We start from the raw sequence: 25680 nt of genomic DNA, 5'->3' as shown, positions 1-25680 counted from the left end.
GCCCACTATTAAAAGTAATTCCCGAATTCTCAAAGTGTTGGCAATACAAAAAACAATGATTATTTAAATTATTGTTGGGGGTTGATGGGACTTATTGGAAAAGCAAATTACATAGCATTTTCCAGCATTGAACTTAACTTTCCCTGACTAATCATCTATTTATCATAGCCCTCAGCCAGAGTGTGGTAAATGTGCAGATTCAGTGCTGTCAAGGGGTGGGGAGGGCACACCTACCAGCTGTGGGAATGATGGGAGCAGGGAGGGGGTACCCGTAGATGGGGAAGAAACATTGGGGGTCATTCCGAGGTTGGAGGTAAGGAATTACCGGCACCGGTAAGGGTGCCGATGCCGTTAATCCCTTACCTCTGTATTCCGAGGTCCCTTTGCGGGTCCTTCCTTACCTCCTGCTTTTAGCAGGAGTAAAGTACGGGACCCGCAAAGGTACTTCGAAGGTAATTACGGTACCATAATTTACGGTGCCGTAATTACCTCCTTCCCCATTCCCATTGAGCCCTATGGGGCAGAAATGGGAATGGGGAAGGGCAAAAGGTGAATGGGGAATCACCGGTCCCTCCAACCCTGGAATGGACCAGTAATTACTCCATTCACCATGCCGGATTTGGGACAGTTTCGGAGGCAACCATGGAGCTAATTACTCCATGGTTAGCTCCAAACCCGGAATGAGGCCCAATGTCTTTTCCTCTTGCCATTGTGGTCTATGTTGGGAATTATACCCGTTCCTTTCCATTGGGGAGGGTGGTTTCCCTTCGGGCCTTTTTGCTAGTGATAAATGTCCTGTCAATTCTACCTCCTCCCGATTGGTCCATTTTTTCCTTGTAGGTAGTCATGTGGGTTATTAGCACCTCTGTGAGGTTCTGTTTCATTGTTTCTGGGTGGTGTGGTATTGTCTCTTGGTGCGGGGGCCTGATTGTGGGTTTATTGGCCTCTCTTTGTGGCCTGCTGTGTGCGTTTCCTCTCTATTAGGTCTCTCCTTCCCCAGGGGTCTGTGTGCTGCTAGTCTGTTGCTGTAAGGTCATTTGCCGCAGTCTGCCTGGTGTCTGTTTTATCCCATTCTGGTTGGTGTCCTTCTACTTGGGCAGTGGTCGCTGGTGATAATAGTGGGGGCCCTGTGGTTGGGCCTTTGCTGCGTTACCCTATGTGTTGAGGGGATCACCCCTGGGCTTGTAGCGGGTATGTCATGGATTGGCTTCACTGTCCATGTGCTTGCATGGGCTGTCCACTCTTTAACGTTCTGTTTATGCTGTTCTCCTTGTGGCTGCAGCTTAATTCTGGGCCTGCTGGTGTAGCATATTGTCCCGCATTGCCTCGGTGGGAATATGGAGGGTATCTCGGTGTGTGGTGTACTCACTGCGTACTTGTGCTTTTCTTTGGCCACCGTGTCGGCTTTCGTTGTTTCTTTCCCCATGAAGCTCGTTCCTTGCTTCTTTGTCCTCTGGTGCCTCTATCATTTCTGTAAGCTGCTGGGGCTCCACAGGGTCCTGCGTTATTTCATGGTGTACGCTGCCCATGCTTCGCTGGTACCTCTGGTTGCCTTTCCATGATCCTGTTACGATTCGGAGGTTGTGGGGGCCACCAGACGGTCCCTGGCTTTCCCCGTTATCCTTTACTCTTTTACTCTGCATTTACTCTTTGCGCTCAGTGTAAGTTTAGTTGGAGCTGGTGGGGGGTGAGTTCAGGTGACTACGATTGCTCTACACCTCTTGCCGAGGTTTTGCCTCCCAATCTGACAGCTCGGCCACTTCTACTCCCCTTATTCATCCTGGTGCAACTTTGTCCTTGATGTTATGTGCTCCGGCTGCCCTCCACTGCAGAATCTTTCCTCCCCCTGGTCTCGGTGCCTCGCAGCAGGGCCATGGTGCATTTGACTTCACGTCGGGTAGTCTGTCTCTCCTCTGCTCGGTGCCGGTGTCCCAGCCTGTCAGTGCGACGTATGCCCCATTCTTTCTCCAGCTGCGTTTCGGAGTCTACTGATTCAAGCCCTTTCCTTGTGGGAGTCCTATCAATCAGATTCTTGCTCCTCTGTGGCTGTAGAGCATGTTATTTCTTATAATGTAGGGGCATTGAAGCACCTGGAAAGCTAGTTTGTAATGCTAATTGGCGCAGCCCGACGGGGAGAGATTCCTATTTACATCCTCCTCTGCCGGCTGCCATTTTGGAATTGAGCTAGCATATTTTAATGTGTATATTTATTATAAAACTGCTACTGAAATATATTTACTTCTATTCTGTCATTTACATTGCTACATTCTACTGTTCTGCTTATGCCATAGTGTCCAGCTCCTGTCTGATGGATTCTTTAATCAACATTGGACGATAATATTCAATGGCACTTCTGTGATTAACATTATGTGACACAATCGCCAGGGACCAATATGTTATTTAGCGGTCGCAGCAATAAGGGGCAACCTTTCTGTGTTTATGATGAGAAAACAAGCTGATGTGAAGGGATTGCGTTTGAAAGTGAAACGACTCCTTATCGTTTGAATAATGGAACACCCTGTGCATTCAAAATAAAAAATCGTAGATGGAACCGAAGGACAAAAGGAAGCAAGAAGAAATGAAACAAAGGGATTAATCGATCACTGAACGCAATCAGCATTTCATGAGGAATTTAATACAAAACATTTGAAGCATGCAATGTTCGCTAGCTATAACTTCTATTGGCTAAATATATAAATATCTTTGTGGACATAATCTTCTGTTTTGAGCCTTATGTGAAAAAATAAGGGTTCTTGTAACATTGCAGACTATGTTTTCTTTAAAATAAATGTTTTCTTCTCCTATTGGTGAAAAGAAACTAAACGTTTTGCCCTGTGAGAGAATATGTGTGTTTATCTTCATGGTTCTGCATTAGGTAACATTATGGCGTGGGCGATGACAGGGTATGTTGGGCTGCGCTGACCACAAACGTCATGAAAATAGATGAAGCATATCATTTGGACAAGTGATGTCCATTGGAGGGGCAGGCAATCTATATTCTTGCAGCGAGGGCACTTGAACATAGGGCGATGTATCAATGGATAAGAATAACACAAGATGGCGGCGCCCAACCTGTTGTTTTCGCCTGTGCAAATGTGAGGAAAACTAAGGTAAGATGCATAGGAAATTATTTTAAGATCAATTACAGCATGCTTAAAAAGACATGCAAATCATTTGGGACAATAACATTTCTGAGTGAACTTCCCCTTTAAGAAGTTCATGAAAAGTCTCCCGATCACCCCTGGCATCTTGTTACCAACATAATAAACAAAACTCCTTGTAGAGAATTTTCATCAAAATGAATTTTATAAGTGATGATATGATAAGTCATTCATAACATGCCTGTACACAAGTGTTTCTAGACCTGACAAGACAAGGAAAGAAAGAAAAAGGGAGGACAAAACACACAACCTTACTGGGCCTTGTGGGATTAAGATCATCAGGTATCAGTGATGTCAACAATGACAATAGCAAAGTCATCTTTGATGTCCTGAGTGTTAGTCTTAGCAGTGGACTGTGGTGGCGAGAGTTATTGTTGCTTAGCTTACCATACTGGAGAATTGCTGTGGTTTTTCGGGTTTTACTTTGTAACCATAACGTCACTTTAACAATGTTTTTTCACTGAATTTCATAGGTTTTTATTAGTGCAACTTAACCATAACGTTCCTATAATAAAGATTTTTCAATGAATTTGATAAAATTTTACCGGTGCACCCTTAATTTGCTACAAGTTCCTTATATTATACTCACCCTTAATGTAGCATATCCACAGTCCCTAGACACTACAAAAGTCCGCGGACATCAGGTAACATTCACAAAGCCCAGAAGCACAGAGGAGAACAAAAAATGTTCTACCCTTCAACCAACAACCACATATACTTAAAACAACTTTACCTATATTTACAACACCCACATATACCCTTTTGTACACAATGATCATTTAAAATGTACAAATAATGTTTTAATTTACCACACAATATAATGGAATGCACCAAACACAAACCATAACTGTACACCACATATTATCACCTCAGTACAACTCTTCATACAGACTCACATAGAGCAGGCACTCATTCCTAAACAACGTTTTAGGAAATAGTAAATACACTGCATTTATTTCTGTATTATTACCATTCATTATATAAACATTTCTTATAAGCAAAAACCTCTATTTTGTTTATTTTCACAGAAATAGCAAACACACTTGAGTGGTCAGAAGAAAACTTCACAAAAGTAGAAATGAGTGATGATAACATCTCTAATGGTAAACAATACATATTTTAATGTAAACAAATAATGTAATTTATACAGTACTCAGTCATATAATAATGTATTCTCTTCGTATAGCACATGCTTTACATGAAGAAACAATACCCCAATTTAATTATGGACAATCCCAAGAATCACAAAGACAATCTCTGTCGCCAACTGTACATAATATAATAATGATCTTGTAAGCACAATTGGATGTCCAAAACCCTCCCATTTATGTTTCCCATTCCGATACCCCATCCCTTTAATAAATAAATACATTTTTTATACTACAAATATCTTGTGTATTGATTGTTATTTTAAGACCCCAATTAGTAGTCTGCAGACTACACAACTGTCCAGGGTGTCAGTTTTGTGAAATGGGGTGTTTGCGGACTTCGCGCTGTGTCCAGACATGTCAGTTCTCGCATTATTCACTTTTAAGTAGCCTGCGTGCAGCATGCCCATTTGCGGATACCCACACTAATGAGTCCAGCATTTCCTGCCCAAGGGCTGTCCATGGACAGCCATCACCTCCATCCGGGGACGTCAACACCGGACTGCACCTGTGCAGCATTATGGCCTGTCTGCTGATGATGTCGGTCAATGCAGACAGTTTGAAACTGCATTTTTGGCCAGTCTAGGGTGTTTCAATTTGAAGGTTTACCCTTCCATAGCTCCTAGACCTACTCTTAGTCTGTCAACTTTTTATAACTTTGACAGGACTATTTTCAACCCGGATGTCCGCGGACAGTCAGGCAGTCTGCGGACGATTCATCTGAAGGGACCCACACATTATTTTCAGTCATTCTCAATCTGGCTATGGAGGAGGGAGCACCTGTTTGTATCATGTATTAGCCATCCCTCCTCCCCAGCCACCACCACAACAACATCCTGGAGGGCCTGGAGAGGGGAACGGGCTCGGAGATGTAGAAGAGAATGAAGAGAATGAAGAGGAAGAGCATAATGAGGTAGAGGAAGTGCCGGTCATGGGTGTGACATTTTTTTCACCACCGGTGGGGGTGTGCCAAAGGCTCGCGCAGCCAAGGTGAGATGCGCTGAGTGTGGGGTCATACTCAGTTGCAGAAAAACTGGGCTGCACTCTTACGGGACCACCTTCATTGCCGCCACACCAGATCCAACCACTAGGGTGCTCTGAGAAAGGCTGCGCCATTCTCATGGAGAAGCAGGTTGACAGCCTCTACACAATCTTACTCAACCAAGCTACTCCTGTCGGGCAGACCACCTTGCAGGTCAAACAGAACGCTGTTCATCCTTACCTTTTGAGGATCACAGTACTATGTTTCTCCTGCACCAACCAATCTGCCGGGGGGATCAATTTCAAAGTGCTTTTGAGGCTGTAGTCAAGGAGCACGAGACACACTGTGACCTACCTTAAATGTAAGGCCCGTCCAACATCTTCCCCTGTGCCCCTGTCCCTCGATCTCTGTGGTTGGTGCTCCTTCCCTCCCTTGCCTCCCTTTCCTCCTCACCTTACATTGCCTCTGCTGTAAAAAACTAAAAAGCTTAAATAAAATACAAAATTACAAAATGCTCAAAGGAACCACCTTTCATAGTTATATAATAGAACTAAAAATAAAATCACAGGACACTTTGCAGCATGCATAGATCGCAGACCGTGCGGTGGCCCCCAGACACCTGGAAAATTCCAGCATGGGATGGGGAATGAAAATCATTTAAATAGTTTTTTGTTACAAAATGGTGGCTCTTAAAATAACCTTTTTTTCTCTTTCTGCCTTTTATATATATTTTTTGATTATTTGGTTTTAGGTACTGAATTAACAAATGTTCTACTGAACTTAATTTAATCTAGCTTTCACAAAAAGAGCTTCTAATGTTGTTTCCTTTTTGTTTACTACTACTTCTGATTGGCCATATGAGTCAGATGCAATCCATCACTTCGAAATTTTTTGAAAATATCATATTTGATATTTTCATCATGAAAAGATGTCATGGCAACATCCCGCCAAAACGCACATGCAACTTTGTTCACATTGCACCTTATTTTCGAACGTGGAAACAGTTCCATCAACTTTCCAAATGTATCCTTCAGGGCAAACTGTAATGAAATCCCAGTGACATAGCCCAAACTGTTGCCTCCACAGTGCACTAAAATGATGCCTGGATGCTTAAAGTTAACCATATTCTCACAAAACCGGAGGAATTCCACCCACTTCATTCCTCAAACTCACACCACCACTCCCTTACCCACTAGCCCAAAACCATCACAGCTGTAAAGACTCTTACAACTTCCCCATCCACACCCATCATCCAAATACACAATAACACAACACTCTATTCATCTCTACAATCACACCCAGACACCCATGTACAATATATGTATGTACATTTCACAACTTTCAAACCCAAACTTCCATTTTACCCAACCGACTAGAATAGAATACCTACTAAAAAGTAAGTCTGTAGAAAACAAAGAAGAAATAGAGCAGATACGAATACAAGCAAGCCATATATACATCCATCTCTAAAACAATTTATAGAAAACATTAAAACAAACCAGCTAGTAACCTCACTCAACAAAACAAAACCAGCCACCACTAAAAAAGTAAGGCCTTTCTTGCAATAACTAAAAGTTAAAAAATGTGCACAAACAAAAGCAGACCTACTAATTAACCTAACATTATATCTACCAAGATTAATGTAGCCACATTGAAAGATTCCAATAAATTCATTTTACCCAAAATGTTCCACTGTAGAATTCTTCACAATCCTATAAAGACAGCTAAAAGGTCTCAATCTACCCTGAAAAACTACAGCAGAAGACTAATCCTCAAAGCAACAATAGACAGTGCATTTCTACTACAGAAAAAGTTGTTTATATTGGTTTTAAACAGAATCCAACTACTAACTAAATTAATAAATACATTACAAAAAGTATTTCTTAACATGTGCAATGTCAATATAGATACCTTTTCAAACTTCTGTGAAGGTAAATGGATTCACACAAGCAGCACAGAACCTTATTTCAATGAAGAGGCTTATAAACAAGAACAACAAAGAAAAACAATTGGCATAGACAGTAATGGTCGAGGGTATGAAATGGTATGAGACACCATTATGGCAAAATTAACCCTTATTGAAAATACATCCCCAACAAACTTTCAACCAAATGTTCCTTTCACCCAAACAAACCGTCCAGTGTACAAATGGACATGCAGCTCAATATATAATGTACGTCAACAATCCTTCAAATCTTTACAACAATTTCTCAATCACTATGTGAAACTAAGAGGCAAAAGTAGAATCAAAACTTTACAAACCATAGACTCCTGCCCAGTGCACAGCCACACTGAACTTCAATGACATTCATGAGCCTGCATTTCAGGAACTGCTTGCAAAAGCACCTTCCGCCACATCAAAATGTTAGCAATACACCATTCAGCTATACAAAATCTTATGCATAGACTGCACTATGTAAAAAGTCCTGCTTCGGAACTCCAAAATATAAATAACATTCTCCTACATGGAAGAGCCAAAGAAATCTTTTGAGAAATAGAGCACATTCAAAGTAAATATTTTGAAACTGAAGTTCACTTAGGAAATTCAAGTACCTTCAGAAAACATTAGTGAAAACCTTGCAAACACCGACCTCCTAACAAACACATAAAAGAAATAGCAAAACTTCAAAACACATCTGCTGAAATACCAGACCAAGTATGTGTCTGTTGTCGCAGAACTTTTTTTTTTATAAAAAAGAGCACAACAATAGTAGATATTGCCTACAAAATAGAGGACAATGAGGAATCCCAATGTTTCTAATTAGCTTTATATCTAACAACAGAAAATAAATACAAAATAACTGACCTTTCAATAGTTTGCATGCACTGCAATACAAAGCTTGACAATAACCAAATGCCATCACCTGCTGTCAATAATAATTCCAGATGGATTCCAGAGACTAGGACTCTCATTTACAACTAAAATCTTAGTTTTGTCTGAATTAACCTTCAAGGAATGTATGACCATACAGTCTTTGACCGAGAACAGTCTCTGATATTTTCAGACACATTTTCTTAATTCTCTTGTAGATCTAACAAAATCTGTCTGTCATCCGCATTGCTGAAAAAGTCACATCCAAAATGGTGGGTTATGCCCATTAAAGGTGAAGATACAGATTAACAAAGTGGATACTAGTGCAGAACTCTGTGGGATCCTCCATATGATAGGCCGAAACTGAGTGGAGAAGGAGCCCAAACGTTCCTGTTGTGAATGGACCATTATAAAGGAATAGATCCAATGAAGTACTGGGCCCTGAAAGCTTTGGCTTTCAACACAAGTGTATAGTATTCAATGATTTAGTAATGTCAAATGCTGTGGACAAGTTTGGTAAGCACAAGACTCCTGCATCACCCATGTTGGCCTTTTCTCTTAGATAGTATATGATGGATGTAGTAATTTGTTCCATACTACGTAGAGGCCTAAAAGCAAGCACTGCCTTGTCCACTTGACCACAGCTTTCTATAGATCTTGAATTTGTGGTACTACCACTCATTCCAGTTGTTTCAAGAGAAATGGCAGCTCAGAAATAGAACGGAAATTCCACGGATTGCTGGTGTCCAGCAAGGCATTGCTGGATGCCAGCCCTAGTGCTGGCTTCCCATGCTCTGTACAGTGCTCTGCTGCTCTTGAGCTAGGTCTGTGCTTTAAACAATAAAATGAAATTAAATAAATGGATTTTTGAGGAGAGGTTTAATCACTGAACTATTCCAAGGGCAAAATTCCAATAGAGAGGAAACAAAAATATGTAATATATCATCCTGACGAATCGGGGACAGAATGCAGGCAATTATCTAAATGGCAGCCTGAACATTTAGCAGAAGCTATGGGATGTGTGAGAGATTGTTTATCTATGTACATCAGGGGGTTGTTCTCATAGATTGCAAATTTAGCGTCTGGTAATTTTGGTGCAGTCCTATGACAAACAGAATTTCTTATTTTGAAAAGACAATGGACCAGAGTCTCAACACTTTATTTGGTGCAATTGAGGAGATGCACTATTGCATCTCCTCACATGCACCAATGAAAGTCTCAGTCCAAAATATCAACCCAATTGACAAAGAGCCTCTGAATGAGCACATCATAGATCGGCTCATTCAGATGCCTTTTTCCCCTGTTGTGCATTTAAGAGACATTCCTGGATATGTTAAAGCATATCCCGAACGTACAAATGATATGCGCTTCAATATCTGCATAAGCAAGGACCATCCCCATGCACCTTTTGAAACAGGCACAGGGGGAGTCCCAAATCATGACAGGGCCATTTCTGATTTTTACATACACATTTCTTAGCAAGCATTTCACAGAGACAGGCCCCTTAACAGCCTGTCTCTGTGCAATGTGCTTCCAACAACCCTGTGGCTGCTGGGAGCTTGCCATAAATTAGGGTCAGAAGCATGCTGCCGGTACTAATGAATGCAATTGGGCTGGAAAGTGCATCTTTGACAAAAAAAAATGATTTACACACATGGAAAAAAAGGAAATTTTGCCAAAATATGTATGGATCATCATCTTTGGGCAGATATATTCCCTGCACTAGGCTATTGTCATCCAATGGACACAGATGAAGCCAACATGAGTCTTCTCATTGCAAATGAGAGTTGAAACAGACAATGGCTTGCTGCCACTGTGGGCCAATCTGGAAATTCCCTTAACCCAGTTAACTGCCTAGTTTAGCCTATCATGCTGGGTTGGGGAACTGGTATGTGCTGAAATGCAAAGAGCAAGGTAGCAAGGTCCAGAGTTTGTAAGGTGAGCTGTCCTAAATTATACAAAATGTACTGTGTATGTTGAAAACTGTACTTGTTACTCTTATGAAAACTAAAGATTGTAATAAGTTAGAATACATTTTTCATGCTATATGATCTTGTTATGTTGTGTCTTAAAAGCTATACTTGTAGCTTAATATATCAGATTTGTGTGACTTTTGTAAAATATGTATGCATCTTTGCGTCTTAATTTCATATGTATTTTTAAAGAGTTTGGATTATTCTGAATATGTGGTGATTAATAAAATTCACATAGTTTGCAGAATTTTTTTCTGCGGTACACAATGGGACGCATTAGGATTGGGCCGGTAATTGCCCATTTGCGGGTGCCGGTATGGGCGGGCTGCCGATCCCCATTCTGCCCCATAGGGCAGAATGGGGGTGGGGAGCATGGTTGCACCGGCACCGTTTGGTCTGACCAGGCGTGCAGAGCTGCACCCTCAAGCAGAACTCGTAATGTGGCGGTATGATAACAACAGCACCGGTAGCACTACCAACGCCATTGTTGCCTTACCTGCACATTCATAATGAGGCCCAATGTAATACAGTAATTATCATAGTTATCACACTGAATATGAAGATAATCCTTCTACTAGTCAGTGCCTTTAGTGGCTTGGTAATATGGGCTTAGTGACTGCTTAAAGAGTGTGTAAAATGCAGGAGTTCAAGAATGAGTAGTGGCTAAAGCGTCTACTGAGACCCCACACTACTACAAGCCAGCAGTGATCCCAATCATGAAGGTAAAACAAGCATAGTCAAGACATATACCACCTTTACCTTTTGTGCTAAAGTGTGCTGAGGGGAGGCTATATTTGTGAGAGGGGTCTGAATCTGATGATAGTTATAAACCAAAAAAACAACAGTATAACAGCCAGGAATAAGGAATCTCCAATCAAGGTTCTATAAATATTGTATAGATATAAATATTCAGACAAAAAAACTTTATTAAAGTGATGTTATGGTTGCAGCATAAAATACAAAAAACAAAGAAATTCACCATTTATGGTAAGCTTTGCAACCATAACTCAAACCCCCACCATGCACTGCTCAAACTAACACGCACAACATCAAAGATGACATCACAAATAACATCATCGATGACAACACATATTCTTGGAAGCTTTTTTTCTTTAGTGACAGTAAGCATTTTAAGCACAGGACTTGACATTGTTGTACTGCATTGACAACATCATAAATATATGTTAAGGGTTCTATATATGTAGAACTTCACCTTGCACAAAGTTTGTAACTTACTTTCCTCAGAGGTTTGCCTGAGCCCATGGTGATCATACATGGACCAATAAGCAGGCCCCAGACAGATAGTAACAGTTTTACTTTTTTATGCACGATGATACACACTAATTTATCTTAGTTTATTTCTCTGATCACGTCATTTGTTTAACTGTGTGGGACAGATATGTATGCATTGATGCTGCAAGTATACTCTTTATATCCACACACGTGTCTAGTAATTATTGTATACTTAGCCCTTGGCTCAAACATTTACATTACTCAAAAATTCTGATAGGCTTGAGTTTATAATTCTACTGGCAAGATCTACCAGATCAAGCTGAATCTTCTCCATGTAGAGCATGCTGCAGCCATTGCCGAGGTTGATGTATCTTTGTATTGCTATATTATTGACAGAATTTTAGTAGGCATTTCTGTTTGAATAAGTAAATTCTGTGATACATGTAATAGTTCATAAACACCATATCTATCACCCTCCATATGTTTGTAGCAACGCCCTAAACAGAACCACTTGTTAGGACTTCCCATCAGGATTGCTACAGATGAGTGATGTTATAGGTGATGTCATCCTTGATATTTTGGGTGTTAGTCTGAGCAGTGCATGATCGGGACACAAGTTGTGGTTGCATAGCTTACCAAGACTGGTGAATTTCTTAGTTCTTTCTTTATTTTGCACTGCAAACCTATCGTCCTTTTAACAATGTTTTTTCTCTGAATTTCAAAGGTTTTTTTAGAGCATTTTAACCATAACGTCCTTTTAATAAAATGATTTCACTGAATTTGACAGGTTTTTATTAGTCCTAATCATAAATCCCTTCAACAAAGTTCTTTCACTGAATTTCAACATTTTTTACAACTGAAGATGTATCATGCTGTTCCAGCACTGTATGTGAGCTATTTATAATTCCACTTTCTTTTGAAATTCATAAAAGAACTAGAATGCTCCTTTAACAAACATATTTTTTGCAGCACATACTGATGTGTGTCAATATGCGCATCACATGTTGAGATTGCAAGTCATGGTTGATTTGCCTAGGGATTGTGGCTTAACCATGATCCCAGCCCCACCAAACCACACTCTCTATTCACTGAACATAACCTGCAGCCAGGTTCAGTGTCCACCACAACCCATAATGGCATCAGGACCAATGCGCACAGTTTGTGGCCATGGCCAGTGACTGCAATCCTGGGGCATGTGTTTAAGCCATGTCACAGACCCCGGTAAACAATCTACAGTAGAAGTTGTGGAGGGCAAATTAATTGTAACATACTTTTAGCAGAGTGTTGTTCAATGAATTTCAATGCTTTTTATAACTGAATGTGTTTCATTCAATCCCGCCACCGTATGTACGTTATGAAACATTCTTCATTAAAATATGTGCAGCACCTATAAAGTTCCTTTACCATCTATGTTGCAGCACACATTGGCGTGTGAGATTATGAGCAACATATGCTGGGGATGGAAGTTATGGCTGAAGTGGGTGGGGCATGAGGTTCAGCCATGCCCCAGGCTCTACCAAGCCATAAACAATATCCACTGGACCTAGTTTGTTCCCACTAAACCATAATGGGACATTGGGCCACATGTCCATGGCTTGTGGCCTCAAACCCTAGGGTATGGGCTTCAGAAATATTACCCGCCCCTCCAAATAACCCACAGTAGAGATTGGGCCTGGAAATAATTGTGGGACCGTGGGCCTACGTGCAATACTTGCAGCTATGGCCACGGCCCAAACTCCCTAGGCCATGAGATTCAGCCATGTTGCCTGCCCCACAAAACATTGGCCATGACTTGTAGCCTGGCCCCATTGCCACTATGCCTTCATAATGGGACTAGTGGCCACTGTTCATGGCTCGCAACCATGGCCGGTGGCCAAAATATCTGGGGTATGGTCTTTAGCCATTTGGCAGGCCCTGATAAGCATCTTTGCCACCAGCCAGACCAAGTGCCCAGTTTAAACACATAGGGCCTGATTCATGGACGTGTTTTATAATGGTGCAATCCCATAGGAAAACGTTCCATGAATTAGGCCCATAGTCGGTCCGTAGTGGACATGGGAAGTGGCCAGATTGTCTGGGAAACGGTGGTTTGGGCTGCAGATGCAATGGACATTTATTTGCCATTGGATTCAATCCACATTTTGAAAGTTGTTGCATCCCTTTGCCGCAGGCCAGTCCTAGTGCCCAGTAGCCGGTCCCTCGTTGCCATGGCCAGAGGCCATGCCCCAGACAATCTGGCCACTGGCTCTATCATTATCTTTTGTACCTACATTTTGGCACTTTTGAAAAAATAAACCACTGGATATTAACCACAAATTAGCAAAAGCATGCTTTTGGGACCTGATGAAGATCCTCACGCAAGTTGAAAATCTGTCCAGTGGTTTGAGCTGCAGGTGTGGTAGAAATGTATTTGCCATTCAAGTCAATCCACATTTTGAAAGTTTGGTAAACCCTCTGATAAGTTTGTGCCCCCTTAATGAAACTGCACCAAACTTTGAAAATAATGTAGAACTGGATCTATATTTTGTTTGAAAGGTTTTGTGTGGGTTTGTGTAATTTTACTGAAGCTATAAACTGCCCAAAAAGAGTTCTTCCTATGGGAAAGCCAACTTAATCATAATTGCAGAGTTTGTAGTCAGATATATGTAATACATACTGTAATATACGTATATGTATAGCATATGCAGGAATGTCCCCAAACACTTCTCAAGTTTGCAAATATCACAGAAATATCCCCGAGATGTATGTGGATTTCAGAGATGAAAATACACATGCCTTTGCCCTTTTATAGACATGTTTCTATGTTCATGTTAAGTATGAGTTTGCCTATGCCTTTGATCACCTGCCTTCGCCTCAAAACTGGAAGAGTTTGGAAGGGACTGCTCTCCAAACAGTGTCCAAACTAATACTTCTTAGAGTCCTTGAAGGTCCAAAATACATCCTGGATAGAGTGGAATACCCCTTCCTTACACAGGCAAAAGGCCACACAGGTGGCCTGCCAGCCTACTTTAAGATATTGAATCCTTGTTAAGGTAATACATTAGTTTTGCCATTTTGCATCAAACATAATGTGCTTTCGAGTGCAGTAAGTGTAGGAGTCAGGAAGAAATGACAAGCCCACAGAAAACCAAGATGGAGCAACCCATCCTCCATTCCATTCTGCTCTGTCGATTGTCTAGCTCTGCCCCTTCCCATGTATGCCACTTAAAAGTGTCTTTGGTATGCAACCCCTTGGTGTAAGGCTGGTGCCTTTGTTTAGGATGTGCCACTTTGAAGCTGACAGGAAGACTGACTAGAATACACACAACCCTTCCTTGTCTGTCCTGGGCACACAGGGTTACATGTGAATGCTACATATCTTCTGTGGCTTCAATAGTTATGTTAACTATATGCCACCATACTAAAACCCAGGTACGGTTTATATTTCAAGATTCCTCTGACACCAGGCATTTATCTTAATTATTATGGTGTTGGAACAAAGGCTCAGATGTAAAATGTGACCTCTGGTCAGTAGTGACTTTACTGCGACTGCAGCTGTCAAACAGGGCACTGATGACCTCTGAACATGCTTAGTGCCACTGAAAAGCAGGAGCTGCGGATCACAAACACTGGTGCATTAAGGCACAGAGGTAGAGTACACTTTTGGCATGGAACTTTCTGAAAGGGATTCTTTTTGCAGACCAACATTTCTGATATGATTACCCACATCATTTTATCATTAATAGTAATAGAAATGACAGGGCTTCAAATCCATTGCCAGATAGCAATCATTCAAAAAGGTTGACAGGGATGTATGCATCCCGAAAATTGAAATTTTGATAACTACCATTTGAACTCTGCCTTTTATTCTTGGTAGTTCAATAAAATAAGTGTTATTTGTTCATAGGCTGCAAGACTATTGCAGCAGGATCTATTTATATGTATGTATATTGTATTTGATGTGTAAGAACAGATCTGAGATGTAAATCTTATTTTGAAAGGGGTGTCCATTTTCGAATTGAAACCAATTGTTGCTCCATAGGGGCCCTAGAGAAGGGTAAATCTGTGCCCCATTTTCTATTGGTTGTGTTATGTTGCCGATCCATGCTCCACACATGCACAGGTATCACCCAGGACGTGATTGCTCACCCTGAGCCATGGGCAGGTCATCTGACAGCTGCTAAAAAAATACTGTGGGCCTCATTCCAACTTTGGAGGTAACCACGCTGCTATTTGCGGCATGGCTGCCTCCAAAATCATTCCGACTCCGGCCTGGTGAATGGAGTAATTACCGGTCCATACGAGGTCGGAGAGACCGGTAATTCCCCATTCACCAGGGCCATTCCCTTTTGAGCCCCCAAAGGGCTCAATGGGAAGGGGGAAGGTGGCAATAACGGTACCGTAAATTACGGTACCGTTATTGACCCTGGTGTCCTTTTGCGGGTTCCGTCCTTAACGCCTGCTAAAAGCAGGCGTTAAGGAAGGACCCGCAAAGGGAACTCGTAGTAGGCCGCAAAGGGATTACCGGCACCGGTGTCATTACCGGAGCCCTGTAAATCTTTGCGTCCTACTTGTAATGACCCCCTTTGTGTCTTTCAATGGCTATCCTCAGAGTGAAAGGTGAGTATTTTTAGGGAACCATGCAGCACACCCGATGGCTGTGTTAGGCAATGGAATTGAGGCTGTACTAGTCCTGATGCAGGCTGCAGGAAGAACAGACAAGTTTCTGGCAAAGCCGGAAGTGCTAAAGGATATGTAGGAGAGACAGGATGAGGGAAGTAGTTAAGTGGGGTGAAACACTGAGGGGATAGATGGACATGCTGTTGAATATGAAGATCAAAGAGATATTGGATAGTTAATGGTGTCAGGGGGCCTCATTACGAGGTTGGAGGTAGCCATGGAGCTATTAGCTCCATGGCTGCCTCCAAAACCCTACCGACTCCGTCCTGGTGAATGGAGCAATTACCGGTCCATTCCGAGGTCGGAGGGACCGGTAATTCCTCATTCACCGGGGCCATTCCCCATTCCCATTCGAGCCCCCATAGGGCTCAATGGGAATGGGGAAAGCGCTAATAACGGTACCGCAAATTGCGGTACCGTTATTAGCTCTAGAGTCCCTTTGCAGGTCCCATCCTTAACACCTGCAAAAACCAGGCATTAAGGAAGGACCCGCGAAGGGAACTCGTAGTAGGGAGGTAAGGGATTACCGGCACTGGTGCCCTTACCAGTGGCGGAAATCCCTTACTTCCCACCTCGTAATGAGGCCCAGGGTCCTGTTAAAACTTAGAATATGCTTGGTGAGGCAGAAACTAAAGGTTGCATCTCTGGGGGTGAAGTGGTGGTACTAACTTGATGTTTTGTTTACTAGAAAGGGTTTAGGGCAAGAAAGGAAAAAGAATAAAGTTAAGGAAAGAAGTGGGAGGTGGCCCAAAGAAAGTCAAGATGGAAGGTGACTTAAGGGTTGCCAAGTATCAGGCGGCAATGAGGAACAGACCCAATAGAACCTGGGTTGCCAACTTGCGACTGGTGTAGTGTATGGGGGATAGCTTTGCACTTCTCGGAGAAGAAGCATTATGAGAGTGGTGCACCCATGCTGACAGACATTGATAAAGAAGAAGGGAGCCAGATCTCCTGTATAATACTATAGACTGAGCACAGAGAACAAAGGTGGTGAAGGTTGTGCTGTAGGTGCTGGCCGACAAAATACATACAGAGGGATTTCTGGTAAGATGCCTAAGGATTTGAGAAGCAGTGTTAAAAGAAAAGGAATATGGTTCACAGCGACTGAGAGCTAATGCTTGGGTAAAGTTGGGCTGGGTGGGAAACAACGGATTGGATTGAGTGAAAGGGTTTGAAATCCACAGATTCAGAATGGGACAGGAGTGAGGTCTGCCATGTCACTCAAATTAGACTTGGCAAGAGTGAGATAGTGGTGGGAAGGGCCCAGTGCAAGGTTAAAGAATGCAAAGATAGTGCCACACAGAGTGTCAGAAGAGCCAAAAGCCAGACACAATATTGAAGCAATAGAAGGCAAAGATGATGCCATCATAAGAAAGGGTTGCCACGATTGGCTGTTGAGGCAACAAGCAGAAGTGATGGTGAGTATGATAGGTCCCTCAGTACAGCATGAATAGAGGGTGGCAATACGGAAGGAGTTTCAGAGAATTAAAGTTTTAATGAGTTCAAGCAAGAAGTCTAGAGAATACTTAATTGTGAGGAGATACTTTAAGGGTGATACTGGATGTGGCATTAGTAATAGCTAATTTTATCATGTGGAAATGCACTCTAATTAGTTAAATAAGTTGTGTAATGAGTTCGACCAGGAACAACATGTGTAAGTGTAAGTCAGAAAAACGGTAGGGCAAAGATTTACGTGGGCATAAAGCTGCCATGTCTCTTAATTGATGGCAATCAACTAAGAAGAACATTGGCAGGTAAATATTTCACCATATTTAATTTCCTACTTAGGGAGATTTGCTGCGGGATGATTGGAAAAGAAGAATCCAGAATATGGTCCCAGAGTTCTCACTAACCTCAATAACTGGACAATTCACTTCCTCATATACACTACTGTGTATAATGACACATTCCCAGAGAGCTGTGTAGCCCATTTCAAATAATGACATATTATTCGGAGGGTGTGCAAGAGTCTTGGGAGGAGGTGATGAAGAATTTAGATAGCCATATAATAAGCAGAGTAGAGGTTGCACTGGATCTCTTAGGCTTGTCCTTGGCCAGATAAAGTTGCTTGGAGGGCATGTTGTCATTTAAAAAGAGTGTTAATTGTGGTTTAAAAGTTTGGGACGGTCAGAGGCTGCATCAGAAAAAAAACAGACTATTTCATCTATTTACGTCATGAGCCAGCAATTTAAGGTTTTCCAGATGTTTTGGACTAAAACCCATGTGATCCATTATTATTGGTTGTGCTGGCCTGCGCTAATCGGAATTGTTGTGCAAAACATTTGGAGAGCGAAAGATAGCAGACCGCTATTTTAGCGCATGGCTGGCCCAGAAGACAAAGTGGGGTCACATTTGAAAATAACAGGAAGTCTAAAGGAGGAGTCACTATGGCACAGAAGGATGGCTGCACATGTCTTAGAAGGTTGGGGTTGGTATATGGCTTTTGTGCATTTGTTTCTACAATGAATTTCAGTGTGTACAACAATACTTTAACGTGTCTGGGTGCCTAGCAGAACATTCAAAGTCATCAAACTTCAAAACTGTTAAATAACTGTTGCCATGTACTCAATGGCAACTAGTGGTTTAGGTAAAAATTGTGAATTAATCATTAAGTGCAGTGTCAGATTAAACCCTGTGGAGGCCCCTAGGCAGTCGAAATGTCAGGGCCCTCTTGCAAATTATCTCCTATTACGTTTTTAATTTTCTGCGCTGCTTTATTTTGATCTGTTGTTGTGGGGCCCCGAAAAGGTTTTGGGCCCATAGGTCGGCGTCTACTTGGCCTTAGGGATAATCCAGCACTGGTTAAGTGATTAATTTATACTAGAACATTATGGAAATCACTTTTGCATAATAGGAACACTAAGATAGATCTGCCTTTTTGTTGACTGTGTCATGGTGCCTCAAACATAATTATATATATATATATATATATATATATATGCACATCAATATAAGAAATCCTAATAAAAATCATTCGGCTGCTCCCTGCAGCTTTTAATAAGAGGACTGATCTCAGAATTAATGGAGGAGTAGGAGAGGTGAGTGTGTGATTTTCACCAAAAGTAAAGATACCTATAAAATAATCGACATTGCTGATATCTTTACCCATTTGTAATCACGAACACTTGAAAATAATTAAAATACAAACAAGTTCATAAACCGTGTTATTCTAGCTGTATCACTGTGCTGTATAGCCAACATAGAAATTAGTTACATTCATTCAGATATTCCACAGAGTGACTTGGTCTCATATCTATTGATATTTTCTGTGCAATATGTTTGTGCAGAACAATTCCTATAAATCATTTCCTGACCTTAAAGCGTCCTAAAAACCTGTAATACAGATAATAAAAGGCATGCTTAAGGATTCAGAAATTCATAGATCCAATTTGAGATTTTTAATTACAACCAACCCTAGCTGCATCAAACTTAGCCAAGGCCCCCATCTGTATTTCAATGTGACCAAGGAAATGACATTAAATGGTAATTATCTTTTATCACTGTGAGGCATTTGCAGAGACGCCCTTCTCCTTGAGATGATCTGATCCAAATCTGTTCGCATGCAGAGTAGAGGCTGACAAAGAGCTATCAGCGAAGACGCTGTGCTTTGAGCTGAAATGCTCGATGCTGCATTGCCTTCACAAAAGTGAAACTTTGTATAGGTTGGATAAACTTTGAGGACAAGTCCCCTTCCGTTTAACATGGTGATGTCATTCCTGTTGAGCCTCTAGTAAGCAACAAAACACATTTTCCTTTCCTCCCTTCATTCTCTTAATGTTGGTTCTGAAAACTAAAAGCGAGATTTCAACATTGCAAAGAGCATTACTACCATTCACGTCTTTGTTCCTGGCAATGCAGAGAATTACAGAAATGTATTCCACTTCAGTTTACTCGTCTAGCTCCCAATTATTTACACCGTGCACCAGATGAGTGTAGTTATTGGCTCTGCAAAATGGCGTCAAATCTCTGCTCCTGAGGTGACCTTCCTAGAAAGGATCACGTTACAACACTGAGATTTTCTGTTCTCACAGCTATATTCCTTATGATGGCTCATCAAGTTTTTACTGAGAACACCTGTATCTGATGATTGCATTTAGCCACAACGTGTTAACCCTGCCAACCATAACTGGGCTCCATTGTGTTAGAGGAGAACATGTGCAGGAAAAGCGGCAGGGTGGGAAACTGAGGGAACGATGGAGTGAGGTACAGTCAGAGATAAAAAGGCAGCAGTTGTACCCGAGATAATAGTGTTAAGGTGTAAAAGTGAATGTCAGGTGACTAAGGTGTGTGTGATATGGATGCAAGGGGGCACGAGTGTGTAATGTGGGTATGTGGAATGATGAGTAATGAAAGCTCGGTTTGACAGTTGAGTAAGTTGTTGAGGCTCCAATCATTATAGATGGTTCAATTGTTGCCTTTTATTCTGAGTCTTGGAATGTTTTGCGCCATGCTGGGGACGAAGATTCCAAGGTGAAGAAAGGAAGGGGATTCATGGTAGATTCAGTAAAAGAGGGATTTGGCAGAAAAGAATGGAAGAGCAAACTGGGTGGCCATTGCAGTGGCATGGTAAGGTTACAGAAGGTTTGCAGTGGCGCGGTAAAAGTTTGCCCTAGTTCCAAATACACTTGCAAATATTTGAAAACTATTGCACCATAACAAGTGCATTTTGGCATAAGCAGTAGGTTAGAAATTGCCCTAGTGCAAAAAAAGATACATTTTCAGTGTATTTTTGCACCTGGGCAAAGTGTGCCCTGCATCGAAAATGTATCTTTTTTGCACTACGACAATTTCTGCCCTACTGCTTATACCATGCCAGACTGAACTTGTCAAGGTGCAATGGTTTCCTAATATGTACAAGTGTTTTCAGAAATAGGGCAAACTTTGCCCTAGTGCTAATACCGTGCAACTTCGCACTTGCACCAGTGCAAAGTTTCTGTTATCAGACCCAAGGAGAGTTAAATGTAAAAGTATCTGTTGGCTACAAAAGCATGGCTGGAAAGGCCCAGAGGCGGGAAAGCCAAGCTGAACTCCATGATGTCACCAGTAGCGTGGCCAATCAATGAAAGCTGTAGCTTTCCGATCAAAGCATGGACTGCTGTACTGCCGAAAAATCAGGGCACAGTAAGAACATGAGCGTGCAAGAACAACGCAAAGCCATTGTGATGCAGCACCATTAACTGGTAAGAAAACTGCAAGGAGTAAGGCGTAGCTTAAGTGTATGGCCTCTTAACTGGCTATATATATTTAGCACTGCCTGATTAAAAGGCACTGGCCCTCATTACGACCCTGGCGGAAAGGGGTTTACGCCGGCGTAAAGCATGGCGTACCTTTCCGCCTGACTACGAGTTCCCGTAGCACCATGGTGATTTTTACGCCTGCTTTTTGCAGGCGGAAAAATCCATGGCGCTACGGGACTTGTTGTTAATTACGCCACCGTAATTTACGGTGGCGTAATTAACGCCTTCCCCACTCCCATTATACCCTATGGGGCACAAATGGGAATGGGGAAGGGTAAATGGGGATTGGGGACTTACCGCCCCGCCAAGGTCGGAATGGGGCGGTAAGTCCGCCAACCCCCATGGCGGAGTTGGCAGCTTTGCGCCATGGACCATGGTGCAAATTGCACCATGGTCCTCCGCCAGGGTCGTAATGAGGGCCACTGTCTTTCCTAAGGGAATTGTATTTGCTTTTAAATTGTTTTTAATTGTATTGAATCATCGCACAAACCCCGACTGCACAACATTTGGTAGAAATAGGAGATTTGTAGGGTGTCGCTCATACTATTGTCATGAGGGAGGATAGCTCAGGGGCAACGTGCTTGCCTTGGAAGCAAGATGACATAGAGCCACACAGGCTCGATCTCTGGGTCCGCGCTTAGAAACCTCTGGGTATTAAGCGCGTTATGAATAACCTATCACATCAAGAGGTCTGCCCCCCCCACATTGTCCAATACTATGTGCATGACATGTTTGACCTAGTCACAAAGGCTGATTTCCTTCTCAATATACAACCGAGGCATTGACAATCAACTGCACTCACATGCTAACCTCAAAGAGAAATAGTCCTTTGAGAGGAATACATGTTGGTTTTTGGTCTCTTCTTAATGTGCAAAAAATATGCATTAGAGGCACACTGACTATTTCCGTAGGTTCCCCCTTTGTGTGTTTGCACAGAAGTATATAACGTATGCGGTCACTCACTGCATGCACCAGAAGAAAGGATGATGTTCAAACAGAGACCATAGAAAAAAACTGGAAATTAGTTTTGGTGAAGAAAGGTGTGCTATAATGGAACGGTATTCATTATATTTGCGTTACCGGGGGTAAGAGGAACCAGCAGACAGTTATACAGCTGCATTGCTCATATTACCAGCAACGTTCCGACTTAAGACCCAAACTGAAGATTTACTAATGGACCACATAATTAAACACAGGAAGATGAACGAGAATTTCGTGTGTAGTAAAAAAAACTCAATTTTCAACATGCTGTAACAACAATAAATTCGTAGTCATTCCCCTGAGAACGTAGGGGAATGTAAACAGAAGGGCTTACTATAGCAGCGGGGTGCACTTAAATAGAAGGGCAAATGATGAGTAGGAGGCAATGTGGAAGACCTAGGCTAGCTGTTGCAATGTGCTGGCCAGTGAGACAGGAGAAATATTTCGGGTGTGCTTCGCATCAGCATTTGGCAACTTATAAAGGATGTGCAGAAACCAATAACGACTTTTGCAAATGGGGACTTTAGCCCTCGTTGTAACAAGAAAACATTAGTTCAGTGCCTTTCAGGGTACCTCTACGCTGCCAAGTGGGTTGCATGGGGATGTGTATGCTTAAAGCCCTTTCTCTCTCCTGTGATGTCATCTTTGATGTCCTGGGTGTTAGGCTTAGTAGTGCACGGTGGTGGCGCGAGTTATGGTTGCTTAGCTTACCATAACGGGCGAATTTCAAGGGTGTTTTGGTTTTACTTGGAACCATAGCGTCCCTTTAACAAAGTTGTTTCACTGAATTTCATTGGTTTTTAGTAGCACAACTTAACCCTAAGTCACTTTACCAATGTTTTTTCACTAGGTTTTTAATAGCGCAACTACCATAACGTCCCTTTAACAAAGTTTTTTCACTGAATTTCACTGGTTTCTATTAGTGCAACTTTACCATAAAGTACCTTTAACAAAGTTTTTTATTGATTTTCATAGGTTTTTATTAGTGCAACTTAACCATTATGTCCCTTTAACAACGTTTTTTAATTGAATTTCATAGTTTTTTATTAGTGCAACGTAGCCATAACGTCCTTTTCAATGGATGAAGACCACTAGCATCCTAGGTTCTCAAAGTGGGAACCCGGGGTGGTAAAAAAAAGATTTTTCTTCTCAAACCGGAACGCCTGCGGCGTCTCGGTGTAGGAAGGAAAATCTTTTACCAAGATGGACACCATGGAAAGGGAAGGCGGGGTGTATAAAGAGAACACAACAGGGCATGGGTAGGGGGGACCAGGAGGGAGACACGGGGCATGAGCAGGAGGTGGGGGTAACAGGAGGGAGACACGGGGCATGAGCGGGGGGTGGGGGGCAACAGCAGGGAGACATGGGGCATGAGTGGGGGACAACAACAGGGAGACACGGGGAATGAGTGGGGTGTAACAGGAGAGAGACACGGGGCATGAGCAGGGGGTGGGGGGCAACAGCAGGGAGACACAGGGCATGAGCGGGGTTGGGGGGCAACAGCAGGGAGACACAGGGCATGAGCGGGGGTAGGGGGAACACGAGGGAGACACGGGGCATCAGAAGGGGGTGGGGGGTACCAGAAGAGAGACACGGGGCATGAGCGGGGGGTGGGGGGCAACAGGAGGGAGACACGGGGCATGACCGGGGGCTGGGGGGCAACAGGAGAGAGACAAGGGACATGAACGGGGGGTGGGGGGCAACAGGAGAGAGACACAGGGCATGAGAGGGGGGTGGGGGGAACACGAGGGAGACACGGGGCATGAGAGGGGGGTGGGGGGTAACAGGAGAGAGACACGGGGCATGAGCGGGGGGTGGGGAGGAAACAGCAGGGAGACACAGGGCATGACCGGGAGTGGGGGGCAACAGAAGGGAGACACGGGGCATGACCGGGGGGTGGGGGGCAACAGGAGAGAGACACGGGGCATGGGAGGGGGTTGGGGGTAACAGGAGAGAGACACGGGGCATGAGAGGGGGGTGGGGGGTAAAAGGAGAGAGACACGGGGCATGAGCAGGGGTGGGGGGCAACAGGAGAGAGACACAGGGCAAGAGAGGGGTGTGGGGGGGTAACAGGAGAGAGATATGGGGCATGAGCGGGGGGTGGGGGCAACAGCTGGGAGACACGGGGCATGAGCGGGGGCGGGGGGAAAACGAGGGAGACACGGGGCATGAGAGGGAGATAGGGGGGTAACAGAAGAGAGACACGGGGCATGATCAGGGGGTGGGGGCAACAGGAGGGAGACACGGGGCATGACCGGGGGTGGGGGCAACAGGAGAGAGACACGGGCATGACCAGGGGGTGGGGGGCAACAGGAGAGAGACACGGGGCATGAAAGGGGGTGTGGGGGGGTAACAGGAGAGAGACACGGGGCATGAGCGGGGGGTGGGGGGTAACAGGAGGGAGACACGGGGCATGAGCGGGGGGTGGGAGGCAACAGCAGGGAGACATGGGGCATGAGTGGGGGGTGGGGGCAACAACAGGGAGACACGGGGCATGAGCGGGGTGTAACAGGAGAGAGACATGGGGCATGAAAGGGGGTGTGGGGGGGTAACAGGAGAGAGACATGGGGCATGAGCGGGGGGTGGGGGGTAACAGGAGGGAGACACGGGGCATGAGCGGGGGGTGGGGGGCAACAGCAGGGAGACATGGGGCATGAGCGAGGGTGGGGGCAACAGCTGGGAGACACGGGGCATGAGCGGGGGCGGGGGGAAAACGAGGGAGACTTGGGGCATGAGTGGGAGATAGGGGGTAACAGAAGAGAGACACGGGGCATGATCAGGGGGTGAGGGGCAACAGCAGGGAGACACAGGGCATGAGCGGGGGTGGGGGGAACACGAGGGAGACACAGGGCATCAGAAGGGGGTGGGGGGTGACAGAAGAGAGACACGGGGCATGAGTGGGGGGTGGAGGGCAACAGGAGGGAGACACAGGGCATGACCGGAGGCTGGGGGGCAACAGGAGAGAGACACGGGGCAAGACCGGGGGGTGGGGGGCAACAGGAGAGAGACACAGGGCATGAGAGGGGGGTGGGGGGAACACAAGGGAGACACGGGGCATGAGAGGGGGGTGGGGGGTAACAGGAGAGAGACACAGGGCATGAGTGGGGGGTGGGGAGGAAACAGCAGGGAGACACGGGGCATGACCGGGGGGTGGGGGGCAACAGAAGGGAGACACGGGGCATGACCGGGGGGGTGGGGGTAACAGGAGAGAGACACGGGGCATGAGAGGGGGTTGGGGGTAACAGGAGAGCGACACTGGGCATGAGCAGGGGTCGGGGGCAACAGGAGAGAGACACAGGGCATGAGAGGGGGGTGGGGGGTAACAGGAGAGAGACATGGGACATGGGTGGGGGGTGGGGGGCAACAGCAGGGAGACACGGGGCATGAGCAGGGGGCGGGGGGAAAATGAGGGAGACACCAGGCATGAGAGGGGGCTAGGGGGGTAACAGAAGAGAGACACAGGGCATGAGCAGGGGGTGGGGGGCAAAGGACGG

This window comes from Ambystoma mexicanum, chromosome 2q (assembly GCF_040938575.1).
Source record: "Ambystoma mexicanum isolate Mex_15411 chromosome 2q, UKY_AmexF1_1, whole genome shotgun sequence".
NCBI lineage: Eukaryota > Metazoa > Chordata > Amphibia > Caudata > Ambystomatidae > Ambystoma > Ambystoma mexicanum.
Note: the sequence above shows the minus strand (reverse complement) of the source record.